This window comes from Acomys minous (assembly GCF_964271855.1).
Source record: "Acomys minous genome assembly, chromosome: 3".
Classification (NCBI taxonomy): domain Eukaryota; kingdom Metazoa; phylum Chordata; class Mammalia; order Rodentia; family Muridae; genus Acomys; species Acomys minous.
In genome coordinates this window covers 86,572,249-86,582,707 of record NC_140485.1, presented here as the reverse complement: position 1 = coordinate 86,582,707, position 10,459 = coordinate 86,572,249, and positions in this window count along the sequence as shown.

Sequence of the window (10,459 nt, the reverse complement as noted above, 5' to 3'; positions counted from 1 at the left end):
GAAATGAAAATAGTCCATGTTATCACTCTTGGCAAAGCAGGGCTGGATAAAATGTCATCGTGAATTAACTAGCATGTGTGCATGCTTTGTGGTGTGACAGAGGTTTTAAAAGGCTCTCTATTTTTGACTTACAGACTTTAAAAGCTGACATTATAACTTGTTCTTTTCTTATAGTAGATTTGGTAAAATAAATTGGGGAGAGCAGAATTGATTACTCATGCTAGCCATATTTCTTTATGTCTTCTATTTCCAATCTCATAATGATAGGAAAAGAAAATCCCTGCTTTATCTTTGACATATAAGCAAGCTACTTCCAATATCACCACAACTGTCACTGAACATAAAAGTGCTAAATAAGGAAAAGTTTGCTTTAATTAGACATACAAATCTAATAAGCTGCCCATGATGACTGTATTTCTGGGACATACTCAGATAAGAGTGATATGGCACCTCTATTCAAGGGATGTGACACTTGCCCAAACATCTCAGAAAACATTTCACTACAATTAAGATTTATTCAATAAAATTAACCTATAAAATTCCCTCAATATTTGAATCATCTTAGAAGCAACCTGTATCTTCCTCAGTGTGTATATATAAATACAAAGAGATGATAAATGATTGGTAGATAGATAATAGATAAATGATAGATAGATAGATAGATAGATAGATAGATAGATAGATAGATCTTATTGCAGCAAGAGAATAATATACTAAGTGCAGTTTTCAACTAAAATTCAGTTACGTAGATACTTCAGAAAAGATAGCAAAGGCCAGCCATGGAAGATCTAAGTGCCCCTTCTTTTCAGGCAAATGCTGTGTCCTCACCTCAGCCTCCACAGCACGAGGCTTTTTCAGGACCTCAGTGATCTAACTCACCATGCACATAAGAAGCACTTGAAAAAGATCTCTGGAATATATGCAAACTTCATAACAATAAAGTTTGACATTAAAGCATACAAAAGAACAGAGAACTAAAGCTTTTTCAAGCACACATTATTTTCATTGTCCCATCTTCTCTTAAAAGGATCATTTGAGGGCTCTCCAGTAAAGGTCAACAGAACAAAGTGAGGTTATGGAATATCCTTCCTGCCTGTCATTAGGCAGATAAATGTCTTCCTGAGGCAGGAAAGCTGATAGGAATGAGAGCAAAGTAGAGGCAGAATCTAGGAAATTAAAGGTATTTTGCAGGCAATGAGTTCAGCAGTAAATGTCTGTTCCCAATGTCTAACAGACCCTGTGGGGAAATATTTTTACAGCCTCCACCCCAGGCTTCAATTGCTTTAACAACATGTTCCCTGCTAAATATGTATTGTCTAAAGAACCCGATGCTCTCTATAGTATAATTCTGGAAAGCTATACAAAAGTTTTATGAGCAGTGACGTTAGGAGACTGGAGGGAAAGACTTAATGTCTAATACTACGTTTGATTTTTTTGTTTGTTAACTTATGCTTACACAGTAATTTTCTAGTACAGTAGCTTCAAATGAGGATAAAGTAAAAAGGTGCAAGAAGTCATAATCTCTTGTAAAAATGCATACACTAAAACATTTTTTACTTTTTAAAATATTATTTTATTTTATGTGTATGAATATTTCTCTGCAAATTTCACCACGACTTAAGATTTATTCATGTGTGTCTGGTGCCTGTGGAAGCAGGCAGGCACCAGGATTCAGAAGAGGGAGTCAGATACCCAGGAATTAGTGTTACATATGGTTGTGGGCTGTTAGGAGGATGCTGAAAACCAAACCCTGATCGTCTGCAAGGGCAGTAAGTGCTCTTAATCACTGAGATCTCTCTCATACCCCATAAAGAAGTAGTATTTTTAACACAACTGATTAGATGTACAAAATTAAGTCGTTTGAGCAAGCCCTGGCCCCACAAGGCAAGTATTCTCCTTGCAAAAGACATGAATACACTTACAAGGAGTATTGTATAGAGACACAAAGATGTTACCGTGTGAACAAGGAGCCTAAGCCTAGAACTGTGTTGGGACCAAAAGTCAGGAAACACATGTTGTCACATAAAACTGGAAAAGGGGTGGGGAGTTTCTCCCTCCATGGGAAAGAAAGCATAGTTCCCTACTCAGGTCCTTGATATCCAGGCTTCTAACTACTTCAAAACTTGGAAACAATAATTTTCAGTAGTTCTGTCATTGTTTGCTTTATGTGCTTTGATGGAAGCCACAGGAAACTAATGGAGCTCTTCCTTCTGTCTTGTGGTATCATAGGCCCTCAGGAGCCTCCAGGCTTTAGAGGCCATAACTTCTGCCTCAGCTCTGATGCTTCGTATTTATCTCAGTGTCCCTGATTCTTCATGCTACAATGCTTCCCAGCCCAGGTATGCTGGTTTCCACACAGAGAAAGACTGTGATCCCTCCTTGGCTGTGGATCTCTCTCTTATACTCAATTGTCAGTCAGATGTTAACCTTGGACTGCCTAACTACTCATTCTCTGTCTGTTGATCCATGGCTACTCCTACTCATGAAGATGAAAGTGGTTGTGGGTCTTCCTCTGGTCCAGCCCAGGGGAGTAACCTCCATCTAGGATAGGTGTCATGTCCTCTTCATCTTTTACTCCAAGGCCAGGCACATGGAAATCTCAGTTGCCCTTTAGTAGACTTTCCCACTATGCTGTTGCAATGGGCAGCCAAGTCATTTCAACCACTTCCAACTTAAGAGCCAAGACCCCGAATCCAAGCAGCTGTGGTAGACTCATCTGAAAGAGATGAGGAGGTTTGGTGTGTTTCTAGGACTCCTGCAACACTCACTCTTTCACACTTAGAAATTCCATCTGACACATGAGCCAAAAGTACAAAATTTACCCCAGGCATGGCATCAGACCTAGGTTACAATTCTGTACCCTCTGAAATGTTTTTACATCTATTATTCCACCAGTCTGCATGCCTATCTGCCTTGATTTTATTTGGTTTTAAGCTTCTATGTGGCTGCAACCCAAACTTCAGAGATTGCCATTCAGTATCTGTTCGGAAATGAATGAACAATTCCAGTAATCACTGAATGAAAACCACAAAGTTTACACAAATATAAAGGAAGGCTCTAGAAAAGTAAATGGTCTCATTCCTCAAGCCTTTATTATAAAACCAACAGAATATGTTTAAGTCATTAAAGATTTGGAAGGAATAAGAAGTTAGAAATAAAAGGTTATTTCTCTTGAAATTCACAAATTTTAAGACAGCATGTATTAATATGATTTCATTAACAAATTATGATCCATTATGATCCCTCCCATACTGAAGGAATAAAGAAAAATTACCTAATGAAAGAAGCTAGTTCCTAATTAGGATCAGACTGCAGAATTTGCTCAGTGTAATTTTCCACTGTAAATTGTGGGGTTGACCTTGGTCGGCATTAAGGACATGGGCTTGAAAACACATCTTTCCTCTGCCATCATGTCCTCATAAGACAACAATGCCTTCCACAGACCATTACTCAATCTGCCTTCTCCCCTATTCTCCTCCTGCCCAATGTCTCTACCTTTAAGGAATCTTCCTTAGGAGACAATAACATATATGACACCCATGGGGATCAGAAAAGACACAAGACTTAGAATCAGACAAGTCTGTAAGTAGGACCACATCAGTGCATCTTACTCCCTGTGTGGCTCCATCCTGTGACTCATGCTTCTGAGTTGTATGGCAAGATAGTATCATTTTTCTTGGGTGTTCAAAGCAACTGCTCACATGAGCTATTACAATTCTGAGTCCTGTCAACTATGAGATTGACACTCCTCCCCTTTCTGCACTCAAATTCCCAGAGAAGCTAAGTAAATTTCCTAAAAACATGCAACAAACATATAGCAAGGGTATGTTCAAAATATTTCCCCAAAGTGTCCATTCCAATACCCTGACCTTAAAGAGTAGCCACTTAGGACTCAACATGTGGGAACCGACTCTTCTTAAATGAAACACTAAGCTTACTAGCTTTCTAGCTATCCATGCTTGAGGTCCAAATAGCTGCCTTTACCACAGTAGCATCTTTAAAGATTGCATGGATACTATTTACTTCCATGAAACTACCTACTAATACCTGTCCTTCCATTCTCCATCCACATTTCCTGAGATCCAAAGTCTTCAGACTTGTCTTGCCCCCCCCCGCCCCCGCCCTGTGTGTGAGTGTGTATGTCTGTGCTGAACTGGTGATTTCATAATGGGGTAAGAATCAGAGCTTTGCACAGCCTTTTCATCTACACTTACTGGTTCACCACATGAGTAGAAAATCTGTGGAAAAGTTCTGTCTATGTTCACCAAGAAATACAGCTTCCTAAATCAGCACTTTGGAAAACTTCAGGGCTTTGAAATTTTTCCAGTCATTCTAGAAATGTCTAAGTGACTCTTAGAGATAGGATAACATTGATACAGTGGAGATGGAAAATGAGAAGAATTATGTAGAGATGAAACAATGATTATATTACTATGATTAATATTTGTCTGAGATTCTCAAGTCTTTGATGGGGTTGAAGAGCAGATAGTCTTACAACTAAGCTTAGTTGGTTAGGGGTTAAGATGTTTTTATATCTAGATAGAAGTTTTAAGTTAATAGAGATGAGATAGGATAGATATTGATTTTCGTTCAGAATTTTAGACTCAACAAGATAGGGAGGGTGTTTACTTCAAGTTTTCCAAATATAAATAGCCAAATCACTATGAATGTAACATTTATATAATTTCTGATTGTTCTTCCTGCTGTATGTAGTTTATTTTATTTATGTGTAATAATATAATTATATATGTCAAAAAAGAAATACAATAATAATAAATTGTATTTTAAAATATTTGTCTGAGAAAAATCTTCGAAGTAGAATTCATAGGCTCTCATATTATTCAGACTTCTCTTTATTCCTTAAGAACCTGTCATCTATCTTCATTTGTCCCTAAATTTGTCACTCCCAGATAGACAGGTGCTATCATCTAGAAAGTTATTTCAACACCTTTGATACCTCAGCAATATGGTTGCCCAAATATGACCTGAGCAAAAATGATACCAATTAATATGTTACCATGGAATGAGGAAATCTTCTAGGCTTCCATCTCCAGACAAAGAATTGCAAGCAACTAAGGAATGCTGAGAGAGAGAATCAGTCGTCCCTAGAGATTAGCCACCTAACTGCCAATTGGTCAGGCCTGGGATTATATACATACAAGCAACACAAAACAGACTTAGCAGGTGTATTGATATATTTAAATGTTTATATATGTGTGTAATGACACAATTAAAGAAAAAAGATTATGAATTTTGAAGGGCATGAGTTCAGGGGAACATGAAGGGAGTTGTGGAAGGAAGGGGAAGGGAAAATGGTATAATTATGTTTTCATTTTTAATTTTTAATTGAATTAAAATTAAAAATAGAATTTCAAGCTGGGAGTCATGGTGTTCACCTACAATCCTGGCACTCGGAAGGCAAATGCAAGGAATTACAAGTTTGAGGCCAGACTAACCTATGTAGCAAGAGTGTGCGTCAAAAATAAATAGCTTATTGATATAAATGAAAGAATGGCTCACAACTACTTATAATTCTAGCAGCAACACCCTTTCCTGGCCTCCATAGGCAATTGTACACAAATGGTAGACACACACACACATACACACACACACACATACATGTAAAAATAAATATAGATTTTAAATTCTTAAAATGTAGATATCAAAGACTAGAATAGACTATGGAAAATATGAAAAACATCTACATGCAGAGAAATCTTTTTTGATAGTAATTCATTTCAGTCATATATCAACGAATGTGAAATTTTCCCATAAAAATGAAAAAGCTGAAAGCTAATACGCCTTTCCTCTGTGTCTTAGAGGAAATTGTATATATTTCAGCAACAGTTCTTTACTTAAAAACAACTTTATGAATTTAGCTGATTACAAAGCAATCTCAGTTTTAGAAATCAAAATAGCTACTGCTTTCATAGCCCTTCTTTTCTTCAGAGCAATTGTCCCCACTGGCTGTTTTTCTCTCCATAGGGCAGCTATTCTCTACACGTTTTTGAAATCATCTTTCTAAACTCTCCTCTGAACCTCAAATATATTTCTCTCCAATGGTAGCAAATATTTATTCTTCAAGGGAGAATCTGATTTTTAGAATGTCTGACATCTGTCAACCCAAGATAAAAACAAACACAAAGCCGGGAATAGTGACACATGCCTGCAATCCCAGCACTCAGGGAGGCAGAGGCAGGCAGATCTCTGTAAGGTCAAAGCCAGCCCAGCCTAGAAAGTGATTTCATGACAGAAAATGCTACACAGAGAAACACCTCTCAAAAAACCAAGAGGGAGTGGGGGGGGGGGAATAGCTTGCATTAAAAATAAAATGAGACTAAGATTTCTTAGTAATTGATTTTGAAATTATTTCTGAACGAGAACTCTAAATGGGCAGCGCATTCTACACAGATGTATAGAGAGCGGGGACTGACTCTGACATGGACTCTGATGTCCCCTATTTGACAACTTCCCCTTCTTTCTTTCTTTTTTTTTTTTTTCATTTTTTGTTTTATTTTGTTTATTTATTTTTTGTTAATTTATTCATATTACATCTCAATTGTTAGCCCATCCCTTGTATCCTCCCATTCCTCCTTCCCTCCCGCTTTGCCCCTACTCCCCTCCCCTATGTCTGTGACTGATGGGGACCTCCTCCCCCTGTATATATTCATAGGATATCAAGTCTCTTCTTGGTACCCTGCTATCCTTCCTCAGAGGAAGGGTAAGCAGGCTACCCAGATGAGACTTGATAGGCTGTGATCATATGGTGGGGAAGGAGGTCCCCTTCTGTCACAGGCTTAAGGAAAGGGAATAGGGTGAAAGAGGGAGGGAAGGAGAACAGGAAGAAACAAGTGAGGGATAACAATCTAGATGTAATCTGAATAATTTACTTAAAAATGCAATGATTAAAAGAAAGAAAGAAAATATGTTTTCCTCAATGGCAGCTTCACTGGAGTAAGAACTGCCTTCCCAAGATCGACTGTGTTTGTTCAGTGGTATAAAAGTCATTTTCTTCTCTGTGAGCATAAATCACACTCCTCATCTTGCACTTTTCACATCATCTTAATTAGACATTCATAACTGATGCTACTCTTGCCCCTTCACCTAGGATCAGCGATTTGTTTCTTTTCTAGTGCAGAAAGTTGTTTCTCTTCATGTTTGTGGAGCCAATTAGCTGGTTGGGGGCACTGCAGATTTGCCAGGTAGACTCACTCTTCAGTTTACATCATTTTCTGGCATTCATAAACTATTAAGGTTAACACTAAATTGTAGCTTTCCTCTGTTTCTGAGGCCAACAGCTTGTGGAGGTTAGCTGGGCCCCTTTCTTGTCTAATTTAAGAGCTCATTAGGAGCCTTTTGCCTGCTTCCCAAGAGCATGACTACCAAGGTGATCAAGGGCTGAGCTCTGCCATACCACAGCAAGGGCTGAGAAACAAACTCTTTCCCCGCTCAGTGTTTATACATGTCTTGTCTCCATTTCTGCGGCCATATCTCAGTGTTTTGCCTCCCTGTGGTCCCAGAGGAGATAGCACATGAGCACCTCCTGCTCCACCAAGAACTCAGCAGGCTGATGGAATCCTGGCTAAGTGTTTGGGAACACACTGGAGTTACCCAGGCTACCAGGGATGCTTGAAGGACAGTGGTCAGCTGTCATAACCTCATCTGAAACTGGCATCAGGCTAAAGCAGGGTGTGTATTCCCTTGGGCTATATCACAGGAGCGTACCCCAGGAGGAGGCTCAGGCACCTTAGAAAACTCCTTTTAAGAGTCAGGAACCAACCTTCTTTGAGCCTTTGGACAGCAGCTACTTGGAGTAGGAGTTCCTGCACCTCTTCTGGCCCAACTCAATATTTAAGGGCTGAGTATCAAGAGATTTTGGTCTCCGGACAAGAATGGAGGGCTCAGCACTGACCTACTGCTAATGTGAGTTTTTGCCTTTGTCGTAGACAGTTATACCGAGATTTTTATTTGGTTCAGAATTGTCTAATTACTATCATATGTAAACTAAGCTCAGATGCTTGGTTTTTTGTATAATCAAACAAAGCTTCTGCCTCTCAGTTGAGGAGAGTTGTCATATTTGTTTCTTTTGGTGGTTATTTGAAACTGAAGCATTTAGAATGGCTTATTAAAATGAAAAGTGAAGACTAGTTATTCTAACTAGTGTCTCTAACTAGTCTCACACGAATCACTTGCTGAGGATATTGACAAATCTGAAAACACATTCTGAACTGAATCCCTAGGCTCTCCGTAACAGTGGTATGTTACCCATCCTTCTAACAAGTTTACTACAGGTTGGAAAAAACAGAATCTTCTTTGTAAAAAAAATAGATTTTGTCTGGAGTTAAAGTTTTTCTGTAGGATCATACAACCTGCCTCTGGTGAGTGAGTGTGTAAGAGAGGGAAAGTGCAGAAAGAAAGACAAAATATCACAACCTGTGGTGATTGTTTCTTAGGATTCCTTGATGTCTCATACTTGAGAAGAGACTAGCAATATGCTGTTGGTAGCAATCTATGCTGTTGTAACACAGATAACACCAATGGTTTGTGTGTAATTAAGATAAATTTTCTTGCAAAGTACCTGTGTTCCCACTCTGCCCAAACATGAAGACACTTCTGCTTTGGAAATATACAAATGTATTTTTCAGAAGGGAATGAAATATAGACTCATTCAACACTGCCTTGCCACTCTTCTTCCTTTGTTTCCTCAGCTCCCCACTTTTCTCATTGTTTGTTTTTGAGATTTTTCTTTTTGGTGAAAAGGAGATGAGGTATATAGGTCATATGCAACAACAGCAGAGATAAGAATCTCTAACTGCTCAGTGACACGAGTCAAGTTTCTCTGTATGCTGGCAAAGAAATGCATAGTCACTGCCCAAACCACAAAGTAAAGTCTTCTAAAACCCCTCAGACAGCAATGTTTTCTCATTAAGCCTGTTCATTTATATTTGGACATGCACCTGTTGACTTCTGTTGCAGCTTGCCAAGGCAGATAGACAGCGGGAACCTGGAGCAGAATTAGCCCATTCTCAGAGCTTGGGGTTCCCCTTTGAAGATGGTGCCATTGTTTTTAATTGAGCCTAGGCAAGGCTCATCAGATCATAACATGAAAAACAAAAAGGAAAGAGTTTACTTGGGGTAGGGTCTCACACTCCTCTTGAGATTATCACAACATTGTTAGGCCTTCCCTTTTAATCCAGGAACCCACTGGAATAGACTTTATAATGCATTTCCTAGTCCTGAAAATCAGAGGTGAGAGCCAGGGGAGCAGAAAGGGAGAAAAATCTTGTCTGGGTTTAGAAAGTGTAAATGTGTGTACTGCCTGTGGCTCCTGCTATTGCTTCAAACAGCCCATGGCAGGTTCTGCTTCTACCACAAAGGGTGATGAAGGTACTTAAAGCCAGAAGGAAGAAAATGGAGTGTGAAACATGTTGCAGTTAAGAAGCACTCTTCCAAACATATGTGTAATGCGAAAAGTGACCACTGTGGGATGGTATCTGTGATGAACTCCACGTGGTTGAGCATTGACCAAGTTTCTCACATCTCCAGCAATCCTGAACCAAGTTGTTCTACTTAAGTCCCCATATTTCATAATGAGATCCTATGTCTCTCAGGATTGGATTTAGAGTTAGGTCCTTAAGAGGGAAATTTTAAAATATGGATAACCTATATATTTTATAGATGAGGAGGAAAAGTAATAAAGCAATTATAAATAATAAATGTAATTATTTTGTAATTGCTGTACTCTAGGCCTTATGGAAACATAAATCCATCATAGACTCCCACCAAGTAAAAAAACTTATATCATCACCAGGCATGGAAGTACTGCATATTTCTTTAATGCCAGCACTGTGAGTTGTAGGTTATTCAGGTTGTTGGGTCTACATAAAGAATTTTGGTCCAGCCACTGCTATATAATGAAGGTCCTCTCTCAAAAAAATTTGCCATCAACTTTCTTTACAGTCATTAGAAGAGGTAAGGACAAAAAGCTCCCAAAGTTGTACAGTCAGTTTCTCAGAATAAAATATTTCAGTGTCTCTTTTGCAAAGAATTCATCAGCTAGCTCAACAGTCTAAACAGTGACTGGAGTCCTTTTGTTTTGCTTTGCTTTGTTTTGTTTTGTTTTTTCAAGACAGGGTTTCTCTGTGTAGTCCTGGTTGCCCTGGAATTCTGTAGACCAGGCTGGCCTCAAACTTATGGAGATCTGCCTGCCTCAGCCTCCCAAATCCTAGGATTAAAGTCATCCACCCCCACTGTGAGGTAATGGAAAGCCTTAATTTAAAACCAAAGTTATTGAACAAATCTTCAGGGTTAGAGAAAGTGTCCTGATTCCTAAGAGGTGTAGAAGCATCATGGGTGAAAAGTCAGCGTTCTCCTCCTGTGTACACTATGACAGCCTGTATTACTAGCTCCTTTATATAGCCCCCTTCCTTAAATGTACTCAAAGTTCTTCTTTACCCAT